The 14,495-nt window shown below is 38.3% G+C and overlaps 1 long non-coding RNA gene across 1 annotated transcript; it reads left to right on the top strand.

Moving 5' to 3' along the window:
* Positions 1–1,198: 1,198 nt before the first annotated feature.
* LOC111074129 lies at positions 1,199–3,988 on the top strand. Its single transcript, XR_005968220.1, has 3 exons — positions 1,199–1,411; positions 1,465–1,906; positions 3,908–3,988. It is a non-coding gene; the product is annotated as an uncharacterized LOC111074129 (long non-coding RNA).
* Positions 3,989–14,495: the final 10,507 nt, after the last annotated feature.

The following is a 14,495-nucleotide window of genomic DNA, read 5'->3' on the forward strand; positions in this document are numbered from 1 at the left end:
TCGTTGACCCTCAAAAAAGCAAAACAAAATTCCATTAAATAAGTGGAGAAGGGGCCGGGGCCTCCGTTTGTCTCTCTGTTGCGCTCAAGTGATTTACATGGAGGCTTTCACAGTTTTTTTGGGGGGAGCGGAGAGCTTTATCTTCATACAGAGTGGAGAGGGGTGGCCCCCTGAAAAATGTAGAAATTAAAACGTTACCCATGACTATTGTGTTTTATCTTTTATTTTGGGAGTTTATTTTTTTACCTACGCTTTTGACTTTTGGTTGCTGTCATAATGTGGTTGTTTCCTGATTTTTTTAGTGATAATTTTGTGGCACTTCCTGTTTTGGCTTACATATAGTGTAATTCATTGATTATTGCGGTCATGAACTTGGTTTTAGGTGTTTTTTTTTGGGGGTTCAGTGGCCAGCGATGGGCATAAAAATGCACTCGTTGGGTCTATTAAGGCAGGAAATGGTAGAATGAATAGAAATGGGGAGAAAGGCTCAAACACCTGTGGTAGACACAAAATTTAAAATTACAAAGCTCAAAATTGTTACGGGTTTTTAGGTAAATATTTTCTACCTTAATTTAAAAAGTGTTTAATATATTCGGATGGCAGCAAAAGTTACAATTTAAAAGATTTGGCCTCCATATTTAAGATAGACTTCAATTAGGCAATTATCTACTTAGTTGCCAAAAATCAGAATAAACGGATAAACTCTAAAAATGAGAATTTTCTAGGTGTAGAAATTCCCTTCTTTGCCCGATAAATTTCATCTGATTTGCATATATTTTCTTAGATAACAAATACTTGCCATCTTTCTTTCGTATTTTCTGTTTAGTTTTCTGCATAAGAATCCTCCTTTATTCCTTTCCTTTAGTTCCCATATACTCGTGGAGAAGTCACGTACAACCCAAAAATTGGTAGCACAAATTGATTTTCGTGGCCGGCGTCTGTCCGCTTTCAAGCAAATAATCAAATCAGCAACCAGGCCAAACCGAACCGAACCGAACCCCAACCTCATCCTCATCCATCCCATTCATCTCTTTTTCGTATCTTTCTCTTTCCCAAAAATCAATCTTTTGGCTCCGCTATCCATCAGGGTGAAGACGCCCCAGAAATTGTGGTCATTAGTTTTTATTTTATTTTGTATTTTTTTTTTTTTTGGCATAAAGGAATCAAATTGGGGAATGCCAGTTCATGACTGAAACGCCAGCAAACTACTTAGCCAAGTTTTTTTATTTTTCTTGGAGACGGGTAAGGAGTTTTGGGCTTTGTTTAAACTGATTTTGGTAGCGCCAGAACCGTCGCCATCATTCAGTGCCTCTCCAATTGGGAACCCTTCCACTGGCACTCCTGCCTCTCCAATTGAAAATCTTCTTCTGGTGCCTGGTCCCTGCCGCTTGCTGAGTCGCATCAATCAGTGGTAAGGGGCCTTCTACGAGCCATTGTCTGAACTTGAAATTGACTTTTAAACAGCCCCAAAAGGCACGGCAGACAGATATACAGACAGATGGAGGAGACCGCGGAAACCGAGAGAGATTCAAAACGAGAGATCCGAGGCTAAGAGAACCGCAACATAAAAGCCTAATGATCTCCAGCCTCAAGATTGAGTTACATGCATCCGAATCTCTTGCGATCTCTGGCTCGTTCTCTCTCTGTCTCTCTGTGGATATTCCCTACCTCCCTAGCTCCTCCACAGCTTCATCGCTCCATCCACCACCTCTCAACAGTTAATCACGAACTCTGGGCCAAAAGAATGCCGGATTAAGGCGGCGTCTCCCCCAAACACCCCATCCCCACCACACAACTTGACTGGAACCAGTTTTTATGGAGCGCCGGCTTCAAAGTTGTCTGTCGATTGTTTGTGATGCTGAAAGAAGGAGAGGAAATACCCTCCGATTGAGTGTGCAGTATGTGGGTATGTGGATTTGTAGACAGCGTTCGGTTTAATAGATTCCACCATGAAGGATGCTCCTCTGATTGAGAGAGTTTCATCATGATTGCACGGAATTAGAGGGAGTTGTATAACCCATTGATTTATGGTGTATTTCGATTTTTCTTTAGTAGATAGTTTAGCATGTATTTTTCTTGTTGGTATTTTATTAAAAGTATTGAAATTTTTTAAAGTATTTTTCTTGGTATTTTGTTTAAAGATTTCGTTCTTTAGTATTTTCTTTGGTATGTTTGGTATATTTTTTAACTATCTTAAGTATATTTTAGTTTTTTCCCTATGTTTTTGTTTTTTAAATATTTTAATGTATTTTTCCATTTAATAGAGCATTCCGTGTTCGTTTATTTTCATCCATTTCTTTGTGAATGTTATGCTGGTTTTTTTTTGTAAATCAAGTTTTGCAGTTTTTGGAGTCCATGGTCTCGTCGGGGTCTTGGGGTCCGGGGATCTGGCGCGTTTTTGAAATGTTTGTTATTCCGCAAGAGCTGGGGGATGGGCAGACAGCAGGCAGGCAGGCCAACAGCAACTCGTTTATGGCCTGAAGGGTGGGGGGTTGGTAAAGATACAGGAATAGGGGAACTAAAAGGGATAAGAGAGTTGCATTCTGGGATGAGCCAAGGTTTTAGGCGGATGATTGTGTTTCGGGGGCTACTTTAACTTCTTTCGGTCGTTCGGTCTTCGGTTTTTGGCTTCTGGCATATTTGTTGTGCGGCTTGCAGCAGCAGGCAGCAACAAGCAAAACGTGCAACGCCAAAATATGCAACTGCAACAAGATCTTTACCCTGGCTTTCCCCCTGGCTGCTTGGCAATGCAACATCGTTGTTGGAGTCGTCATTCCGTCTAGCTTTTGGGGTTTTTTGTTATGTGGATTCTTGTTAGCCTTCTTTTCTTCTTTTGTTTTGTGGGGTTCGAGTATGGGGTTCCCGACTTTTGGTCTCTCTCTGTTTGAACACTCTGCTGGGCGCTTTGCCCGCTTGGCTATCTGCCAATTGTTTGGCAAATTAACAGCCGAGAAAGGAGTTGTGGCTCCGACTTCCACTCCGACTCCAACACTCCTCTGTGTTGCGTCTGTTCTCGGATCTGTGGCTCTCTGTTGGTTCTGTTGCAAGTGGCCTTTTTGCTGCGTTCCTCTGTAAATGTTTTGGCAAAAATAACATTTAAATATGCCTTTGTTTGGACGAAAAGTCTTTGGCCCTTCTCCTTAGCCATTTCGTACCTCTGTTCCCCCCCCGCAACCAACTCTAGAGTTCTGTCTTTCCCCCCTTCATTGGAGATTCTTTCCCCCTTTCCCCTTTGTAGCTCTTCTTGGCGCTCTTTTTCCGTATGATAATCTCTACGGTTGTTCTTTTTCTTTGTGCGTCCCTGGATACCCTTGATGTTGGGGTATTCTCGATTTGGTCGAAAGTTTGAGTATTTAATTCCTTTAATTCCTTCGGCATTAAATCCAAAAATTGTTGCTCTTTGGAAACTCCAAAAACCACTTTACCTAGGGTATTCACTACTTCGGTTTACGTAACTTTTCCGCGCTGCCTGCTTCCTGTTTTATCTGTTGGTTTTTTTTTCTCCTGTGTGTGCCATTGAATTTGCGATGCATTCATGAATCCTGCCTGATGCATCCATATTTAGTTAAATTACATGTTTCGCGATAAGACAGAAGAATGAATGGATTGAGGATGCATATGCAGCGCGCCATCCCAGTAATCCTTGAGTCGTTCCTTCCATTCCTGTGAAAACTAATTAGCTAAAGGAGTTTGAGTTCCAAGAAAAATAAGCTTACCCGGGTTTTCTCTCTTGCATTTTTCTGGCATACCTAATTAGACGGCCAAGGCAGATTGTTTTTGTTTTTGCTTTTATTTCTGCTTCAGAGAAACTGCAGCAACTGGCTTTATAATGCATCAATTTCCTTTCTTTTTAACGTTAATTTTTCTGCTTTTTTTTAATGCGTATTTTTCTTGTTTTTTCTTGCAGGTAAGCCCCACGCCATTTGCATTGAAGGATAAACTGCATTGAAGCAGTCCATTCAGAGTCCTATCTTGTGGGGGTAAATAACACTAGTCAACACGATTTTTCCTCAAGGAACAAAACGAACTTTTTCTTAAAGATTTGGGGCTTAGAAATGGTTTGATGATATTTTTTTTTCTATGGCAGAACTTTTTTTGAAGAATTTTTGAAGTCTGGTATTTTTTAGCTTTTTTCAGAGGTAGCGCTTTTTTTTCACATAACCTAGTATCTTACGTCTGGTTGTAAAGAACTTTGCTATTTTGAAAAGATAATTGAAACAGCTAGAAGTTGATACCAAACACTTTGTGATTTCAGCTTACCGTCTGGGAAATATAAAGCATTGAAATGCAAAAATGATGATTTATGTGGGGTATTTTTTACGAAATTTTGACTTTAAAAACTCAGGAAAAGTCGAAAAAAAATTATATCTTGTGTCCTCTATTTTTTTGTGTATAGGTGCGTTAATTTGGCGTCGTTTAAGGTATCGCTCATTAAAATCTATGATGAGACTTTGGAGGTAAAATTCGTTAACCAAACCTAAAATATGGAAAAAATGAACAAAAAATACCTTTTTGAAGGCGGCGGGCCCAACTGCCAATTGGGAACATAGCAAACGAACAAGGGTTGTACATTTGGTACTTGATCGCGTTCCTTTGTTCACAATTGGCAGTTGGGCCCGCCGCCTTCAAAAAGGTATTTTTGTTCATTTTTTCCATATTTTAGGTTTGGTTAACTTTACCCCAGTCTCCCATAGTTTTAATGAGCGATACCTAAACGATGCAATAACGCAATACACAAAAAAATAGGACACAAATATAATTTTTTTCGACTTTTCTAATTTTTAAAGTAAAAATTTCGTAAAAAACCCCACTAAATCATCATTTTTGCATTTCAATGCTTTATATTTCCCAGACGGTAGCTGAAATCACAAAGTGTTTGGTATCAACTTAGTGTTTCAATTATCTTTTCAAAATAGCAAAGTTCTTACAACCAGACGTAAGATACTAGAGTTATGTGAAAAAACAAGCGCTACCTCTGAAAAAAGCTAAAAAAAAATACCAGACTTCAAAAATTCTTCAAAAAAAAGTTCTGCCATAGAAAAAAACCATAATTCTTTAAAAAATTTTAAAGCCCCATATCTATCAGAAAAAGTCGGTTTGGATCCTTGAGGAAAAAAAAAGTTCGATTTTGTCGAGTAGTGTAATCATCGTATTTTAGCTCTCAAGAACCTTTGGAACTCGAGTGTTTTGATAACAAATTGACGGTGCATCCTGGGGCGGGGGGCTTCAATTGACTTGAAGTTTTTTTTCTGTTCGAGAATTGAACCCCTCTGATGATCTCAACTTTTATGTTTGCCTTACATGGAATTGACTGAAGTTCTATGCGCTCTGAAAATAATATTTTCCATGAATTATGGGATTTGTGTAAAATTTTGTGGCACTAACGAGAATGAACTTCAGATGAATTAGAATTGAATGAAAACTGGATTTTCAGAGTGCACTAAAGATTGTTTAGACATGCAAATGGGATACGTATAAATAATCTCCCAGTAAATATCAAACATCATTTCCGTGTCACATCGCTTAGATTTCTTCGATTTATCACAGATCTCTTGAGTTACATACATTAATAATCATGAGGATTTAAAATCATGTCCAATTGATAAACTGGATTATAAAGTGTCCAAAGATTGCTTTGGGATGCAAATTAGAAGCAACTTAATGTAAATAATGCACCTTAAAAGACCAGTTCCATGTCAGATCTTTGCCATATCTCTGCACTAATTTATCCACCCCCCACACATCTCTCGACTGTTTCAATTGCTTGCTCGCCTAAAACGTCCTTTAAATAACAGAACATCTCTTTCATATGCTGTGCGCAACATTCCTCTTGAATTCTCTCAATAAAATTCTCAACAAAATTCCTTGGATGTCGTCCGGGGGCCATAAAACAAGTGGAAGATGAAGCTGCAAGCTGGAAGCTGTATTGCTGCCATAAATAATATATATAAAATATAATAATAAAAACGAAGAACTGCTGTGGCAAGTGCAACCTGCATTGCCATCGCCGGTCGTAGTCGTAGTTGCAGCAATCGAAATGTCAGCAAGTTTTGTGCAGTAGTTCAACTTCTTCTTGGCTACGAAACGGCTTTTTCTTTATGACGCTCGTGCTGCTCTCTGTTGTCTATACAAAAGCTCGTACTTCGAGTTCACATTTACGAGTAAATGTATCTGCTAGATACAATATATATATATGTGTACATAGATGGATATATATATTTATATATACGTTTTTTAATAGGCTAACTGCTTTTCGCTTTTGGGCTTTGGCTTTTGCCTTTGGCTGACTCATCTTTTTCTTTACGCTCGATCAAGTTGCTAGATGCACGACAAAAAAATTATGCCAGCTTGTGGGGCCGATGGTTTAATACCCTTGAAAATTGATTAATTAGTATTTTTGTTTTGTTTTAATATTTTCAAGTATTTTTAAATTGCAGCAATTACTCAGTCTCCCTCTCTCTCTCTCTATCTTTCATAGATTCTGGCATTCGTTTTCTTCTCTAGTTTCTTCGTCAGCCTGTCTTCTATTTCTCTATTCTTTTTCAGCTTCTTATGTTAAGCAAACCGGAAGCCGCTAGAAGCCATCAGCTGGCACCCCGAAACTGATGGCAATCGGTTTGATTTTGCTTTATTCTCTTCTTTAACTGCTCTTCTGGTTGTTCTTCCTCTACTTCTTCTCCTGCTGCTTCTTGTGTGTTTAAGTTTCGCAATTAAAATGCCATTGAGGTGTTTGCTTCGCCATTGCCTTTGCCTTTGCCTCTTCTCGTCTTCGCCCATCGCCTGAAGTGCTTCGCTGCTCGTGGCCTTAATCATTTAATGAGCCCCCAATCCCTTCCTCTCTTGCCTGGACAGGCTGGACACTGAGCGCTTGATGAATGTGAGACAGAAATTGTCGTCTGATTGGGTTTCTACGCCTCTAATTGGCAGGGAGGGAGTTTGATCGGCGAGACGCATTTATCGATAGCAGCTCATTTTGTGCGATAATTGCGCTCCACCTGCTCGATAATTGCGTTTCACCTTGCCGATAATTGTTGTTTTAGGACACTATGCAAGGGTTTATGTGTCCCCCACAGCCAGTCCATGAAATGCCAATGCACACAGCAGAAGGAGGAGGAGGAGGAGTAGGGAGGAAGGCGGACGGACGCATCAATAAAAGATGCAAAACCAGAACAACGCCGAGCTACCGCCTTCTTGCTCCCATTTCCCTTTCTCGTTTGCCACTTTTCCCATTGCCATTTCCACATTTCCACATCCATTTCCTTCGTCTGCGTGTGCGGTGTGTGAAAAATGTAACAATAATTGAAATTTAATAGCCACGACGACAGCCCGCAAAACCAAATGTCGTCAGCAGCAACGACAACGCCAGCGACGACGACGACGACGACGAATGCGACATCAGCTCCAGCGCGAAAAATAAAAAAAACTCTGCTGTATGCCAACGCGGTTGCCGCCGGCACCGGCTCCCGAGGTCCACCGTAGCCTGCCCCATCACCAGGACGCGGTTTTCTCTCCTCTGAATAAATGCATAAAGAACGCCCCAGAGAGAGCGGCAGAGAAAAGAGAGCAAAACCGAAAAAAAAGAATTGCATTCACTTTTACTATTATATTCATAGGCGAAGCAAGTGGGGGAGCACTCTCTATAGAATGCAAAAGGTATCGACTGGATGGATGCTCAGTCGTCAAGAATATTGAATGAATGAACGAATTTTATTGTATTAAAAAATAAATAGAATTTTCTATTATTGTTTTCAATTATTATTTTCTTAAATTATTTTCTTGTATTATTTTCTGGAATTTTCTTGTTGGCTTGTGTATATTTTCGAACTTTAAAACTCTTTCATCCCTCCCAAAAGTGCGCCCTAAGCCAGCATACCACACTACCGTACAGGGTATCAAAATGCATACGTTGCTGCTCTGACGTTGATGTTGTCGTCACCATCTCCATCTCCAGCGCCATTGCCCGTTGGCGGTTCATAAAAAGGAGCCTGAAAATAAAAGTGGGTCAAAAACTGTAAATGATATTTGTTCTACTTGGTTTTAAGATGTTACCCTGTACGTGTCCCGCTCCTCACCTCCTCCCTTGCTGCACTGCATGGCTCTTGTTTATACCCTGTAGGTTAGGGGGAGGGGGAGAATGTATCTGAAACATTAAAATGTTCAAATGTATCGCTTACAGCAGCAGCAGCAGCAGCGAAAAAGGTGTAAAATTCAACACGAAATTCTCACACACGACTTGTTGTCATCTCACAGAAAAGATGTGGTCGATGAACTTTGCACGTTGTTTGAGATTAAGGCAGAGAGGGAGATACAGATACACGGAGAGGGAGATGCAGATACAGTTATGGAGATCGGCGGGTCCAGACTCACGTGGCAATTAGCATACGTCTGCCAAATGATCTTCAAACAGGAGAAAAAAAAGGGAGCGGAATGAACCAGAACTCGGACCATTTAGATACAGTATCTAATGAATGTATCTGTGTTAAATCGTCCGAGATTGTGACATCTGACATCTGACGTGCAGATGAATTGCGGTTTAAGTTCTCAAGATAATTACGGCCTGAAAGTAGTGGAAAAATTGCTACAAAAATTATAAACTGAACAAAAGATAAGATTGAATGAGTTGTGGATTGGAATTAAATGGATTTTCTTTGCTGCTTAAAGAAAAACAAATGAGGGAGATTGTAGATAAATGAAAGTCTGGGCAAAAATTAGATTTCATCTCTCCAAATTTAGCTAAAAACCTATAAAAATATTCAGACTTTCCCAATTCCATTCTAAATCAACATTCTAAACCAATTTAATCACATCCAAGACACACAATGCGCTTACCTTATAGAGAAGACGAACAGGCTATTAAATCAAAAGTTAACCATCAAAACCCATTAATTCTTTGGGGCAGTCCAAAACGAGTTCCATAATGAACAACATCTATGATTTATACAGCTTTTGTTTTTTTTGTTTGTTTAGCTTCATTAAGACTTGTATAATTCTAAACACTTTACGGGCAAAAATTTCATATTCAAGATGCAACAATTAGCATTCAGTAAAATTTTCCAGCTCATTAAAATTGATTGCTGTGTCAATTATCAAATGCAAAACAGAATTCAAGTCACAATTTGTTGCCAGACAGAAAGAGCGCGAGAGAGTAAGATTTTTCAGAGGGAAAACTTGCTTGCTTCCTACAGTTTTGTCCGCTAATTGCGGGCGTAAATTCTCTTAAATTCAAAGCCCAAGAAAATAAGGCTAAACAAATCGTGATTTCCTGTTTAGGGCACCCATGGCCGCTGGCCGTTTGGCCTCTGGCCAAAACATCATCATCATCATGGCCCATAGAATGGATGAGGTTAATGACTAAAACAGTACATTAACATCATTATCAGTGGGTTGTCTGGGATTCTAGGGTCTCTGGGATTCTGGGTCTATCTGGGCAGAGGAGCACATCTTCACTCCTTTGGCCTTAGGGCTTCCTTTTGATAATATGAACACAAAACCAAATAAAGTTCGACACAAAAATTTGAATGAAAGCTTAATTAGTGTTTGCTCTACAAGGGAAAAGGGGTATTTGCGAATGTGTAATTCAGGTTTGTGGAAGGTTGGGAGACAGCGAATAAACTCTCTTTCTGGAATATTATGGAGATTTTCATAGAATTAAACACTAAATTAATAAAATACAACAATTATTATAGAATACAAACATTCCCAGGAAAAATACTATTAATAATAAAATAAAACACACTAAAAATACCAAAAAAAAACTTCTAATAAACTTACTATAAAATATAGGAAAAAAATCATAGAAAAAATAAAAATAAATAAATAAAAAATTGTAAAAATATTAAAAAATATAATCCAAAAAATACAAAAAATAAAAAAAATACTTTAGTAGTTTACTTTACTAAACTTTTTAAAGAAATACTTAAAAATACTGGAAATACAAAAAACGAAATAATTGGGAGCTTGAGAAAAACATTTGGAATGTATGAAGAGAATTCAGCTTTCGTCATTGCAAATGTTTTACTTTTTCCTTGCCTCTCGTTTTATGAAATCATCAAATGATGACCCCCACCTCGAACCCCGAAACCGTCAAAAGGCTTAGGCACTGCCCCAACCTATGGCCTTTCTCGGGGTGGAGGAACCCAAACGTGGACTTGGATTTGGAAAACTTTGAGGATTGTAGAGGATTTGGGGGTGGTCTGTCTGGTGCCTTGAGGTCTGGACTGTCAGTGAATCATATGAAAAAAGTGGGTCGGGTTCATTTGGGGTTATGTTTTGCCGCTTAATTTATGCGGTTTTCCCTACGTTGTTTGTTTTTTCCCGCCTTTTGTTTTTGTTTCTGTTTTTGTTTTTTGTTGTGATTTTCCAGCGGAAGTTTTTCTTTGGACTTAATTTAATTAATGAACTGATGATTGAGAGCCGGATCCAATGATTTCAATGCATTTTCCAAAGGTTTTTTATGCGCTTTTTTTTTTAGTTAAGTGGCTTTTTATACCCGTACTCAAAAAGAGTTAAGGGGTATATTAGATTTTTGGTAAAAATGGATGTGTGTAACTTTGCGTCTTGATGAGCGCCTAAATCTCAGATACTATATGAGCTAGAGAAACCAAATCTTGTTTCCAGACTGATGTGATATCACACTGTTTCAAATGCATTTCCAAATTTCGACCAGCCCCCTTCCGCCCCGACATTGTAAATGTAGAAAAAAGATGTAGCAAAAAAATGTAAAATGTATAGTTTTATATACTGACTTTGTACGGGTATAAGAGTAGAGTCGCGTCCAAAGAAGCGACTCATACGTTCCTTCTCGTTTTTTTTTTGTCGATTAATCAATTGAAATTCCTTTGAAATTTTAGTGTTTTGTCGAGCTTTTATTTTCGTTTTTAATTTGCATATTTAATTTATAAATGCAATCCAATTGAATTTAATTTTTCTGCCTTTTTTTTGCGTTGCTATCTTTTTTGATGCTTTCTCTTCAGATTCCTATTTTCCGCTTGAGCTTCAAATTAGCACAGATTTTTTAGAAGAAATATTAATCGTGATGTTTATGGCTCTGTCAAAAAATTATATACATATGTATTAGGTTTATTTTTTTATTTATATTTTTATTGAACTTCGTGCAGTCCTTGACACACAATATTGATGAAAATATGCGAGATAAGTCGAAATTGATAATATTTGAATGAAACTTGAATGACACTATGTGAGGAAAAACATCAAAAAACATTCCCCCAAAATTCGTCAGAATTCTTTATTAATCTGATGCAATAAAAGCGGAATATAATATGACAGAAGGAACTTAATTTTTATGAAATTCGATACATAGAACTAGTCATAAATCTATGCAAAATTTCTTTTTGGATGAACTTTTCTTATTATCCCAATTATTTTGTATATTCCTAAGAAATTTCAGCTGACATTTCTACCCCCAAAGGACGCATCTGTAATTTCCAATTAAAAGAAATAACATTTTCTATCAACACGCGTTCCATTAGGGAGGGGACGGGACACAACCAATCATCTATTTCACAAGAAAATGCATTAAATTGATGTGGAAAATGCAATTAACTATCGATTTTAGATAAGAGTTTCAGATGGCCAGATCTCAGGGTAGAAAAGGTCGATCTGTCGTTGGAAATTAAGCAGTTTAATCATCAGACGAGTACGAGTATATTGGGATGTCAGTGGGGAGTATTTTTTGTGGACTAAGGGGACTTTTTGTAGATCATCCAGCCAGCCACCCCCGAGGGTGTGCGATGAAACCTCCCCCTCTTGAGGAGGGGGAGGAGGATTGACCATTGCAGCAGTGGAAAAGGTGACACAAAGAGAGGGCCAACCCCTGGCCTATGGCTTAAAATAAGAAAAAAAAAAGCGGGGGAGTGCCACACGACAATACGTGCGAAAAAAAGAAGAAAGAAAACCAAGCAGGAAAAACTGTGGACAGCTGTGTGGAAAGCAATTGCTGCTGCTGCTGTTGCTGATGATGAAGAGGGTGCTGCTCTCTGCCACTCCCATTGACGAGGAGCAGCACCAGCAAGGGACTCTTTCTCTGTACTGTTCCTGCAACGTGACTAACAGAAGTTCTTTCTTTTGTGCATTGTGCGGTTCACTTAGCCACGTGTTTTCCACTGTGGTTTTTCCAGAGCTAGACGAACGAACCCCCCGAACAGACCGGATACACGCGCCAGACACAGACAGACAGCAAAAACCGGATGTAATTAAGGATTTTGCGTGTGCCCATTGCAAAAATTTTGTGTGCCCCCAAAGTACCGAGTGTCGAGAGAATTTTCCACTACAAAGAAGGAAAAACACTTGGAAATAAACGTTGCTAGTGTTTGATTAGTCCGCAAAAGTTAAAGAAGGAGAACAAGCATTCATCAGACGACAGAGAGACAGAGAGAGAGAGAGAGAGAGAGGAACTCGCTTTCTTAATTGCTTTTGTTTCTAGAAATATATAGGCAGGGTTTTGGCGATGGAAACAGGGAAGACTAGCGAGTCTGGGATTCTTTAGTAAATCATGAAAATTTGTAGCTAATTATGTGGACTTTGAAAATTCCTCGAAGGGTAATAGGGCTTCTCATTTCCTATGCGTTTGCCGGAAAAATTAAAGAGAAAAAGGAAGCCAAAGGGGAAAGCCAGAGCCAGGGAAATTAATTTCGCACATAAAACACACAGCAGCCACCGGAAAATCCCCACCAGAAAAACATATATTTCTTTTTCGGACATGCCCAGCATAAAAAAAATCACAAAATTAAGTCACAACAAATAATGAATACCCAAAAAAAAACCCATAAAAAATACTGAAAGAAAATACTGAAAAACTGAGTAGGCGGGAAAAATCCTGAATAATCTTGTAAATCCTTTTAGGCAGCGACTGATAAGATGATACCATGAATAAAATTTAAAGAATTCGACAATTGGAAATACCCTGTGAAAATTTTAAATGTAAATTCGTTATGAAGATTATTAAGAATCAGGAATATTGAGAAGAATTTCAAATACAAAGAATCATTAGCTTTCTTAAAGAAATAGAGAAAAAAATAAGGTTTTCCACCCGATTGAAGGCAAATAAAATGTGGTGAAAAAAACCCATAGGAACATTGGTTGACCACCAATTTGGGAGTTACACTAACAAGCTTTCAAAAGAACCTTTAATTTATTCTCCACCTCTCGTTGAACCCTTAACCCCTCTCCAAAGAAACCCCTGCATAAAAAGGGAACAGATGACAGAATAAAAGTTATATTAAAATAAAAATCAACATCATAAAATAAATAAAACTATGGAAAGGGGAAAAAAAAGAAAAACTGACGCGACTTGAATATCAACGCAATTTAAGGGAAGGAGACCCTTCTTGATGAAAAAACATCCATCGAAAGAGAGAACTTTCTTTGGAGAAAATGAGATGGAGAGGAGTTCTCTTTCCTTGCCAAACAAAATTTGGCATAAGAAATGAGATAACGGCCACAAAACATGAGTCAAAAACTTAACCGAAAACCCAACGAAAAGTTGTTGGCTAACAAGTATATAGAATAACCATCTATGTGGAATACACAATGCATATAAAATATACCATGTATATAGAGTATTCCCCAAGTGGAGTATATCTTTGATGACATCTATAGAGAGAAAGAGAGAGAGAGAGAATGAAAAAGGGAGAAAAAAAAAACGATAGAACATTTCAGCGGATATTAAAACAATAACAGGCATAGATTTATCCTTCAGGGGCTCCGATTTTGGCTGCTGATCCCCTTTTTGGCTCTCCTTCTGCCTCCGTCTGCTTTTCTCCTTTTTTTGTTGACTATGGAAACTCCCTTCTAACTCTCATCCTTCTTGTCTGTGGCTGTGGATTCATGAGGCTTCTTTTTTGGACAAGCAACAAAAAAAACTCATTTATTTGGCCTTATGATAACAACGACTACAACAAACGCAGCAAAAACAACAACAACAAAAACATCAGCAACAACAACAAACAAAGAAAAAACGAAAAACACAAGGAGTCTACTGTCAGCAGCATGCCCCCAAAGTCCATGACCAGACTCAAAGCCATAGTCAGAGCCGAGAGTTTTCGGTTTTTTTTTGGGCAATAAACGATGCTCTGATGATACCCTAGTTTTGTTTTTTGGGGAATGGCATGCACTACGACAACAAATGAAGGAGTTGAAATGAGATTTCCTAAGAATACAGTAATAAAAGAGTTTTTAATGGAATTTTAACCGTAAGAAGGTTTTAAAACAAATATTTTTAGATGATTCTTTGCTTCAAATAAATCATTGATTGATTACTGAATCATCACCGATTATTCAATGATTCTTCATTAAAATTTTGCTGATTCCTCATTGCACGATTCACTTATTCATCACGCATTCATCGTGTATTCATCACTGATTAATAGCAAATGCTTAACGCATCAAAAGCCTATGTTTTATTGCTGATTTGTAAGAGCTTCATCGTACATAAGATTCCTTAACAAATTCGTCTTAGTTTTGCCAAAGATTTTAGG

Source organism: Drosophila obscura, unplaced genomic scaffold (assembly GCF_018151105.1).
Source record: "Drosophila obscura isolate BZ-5 IFL unplaced genomic scaffold, ASM1815110v1 contig_4, whole genome shotgun sequence".
NCBI lineage: Eukaryota > Metazoa > Arthropoda > Insecta > Diptera > Drosophilidae > Drosophila > Drosophila obscura.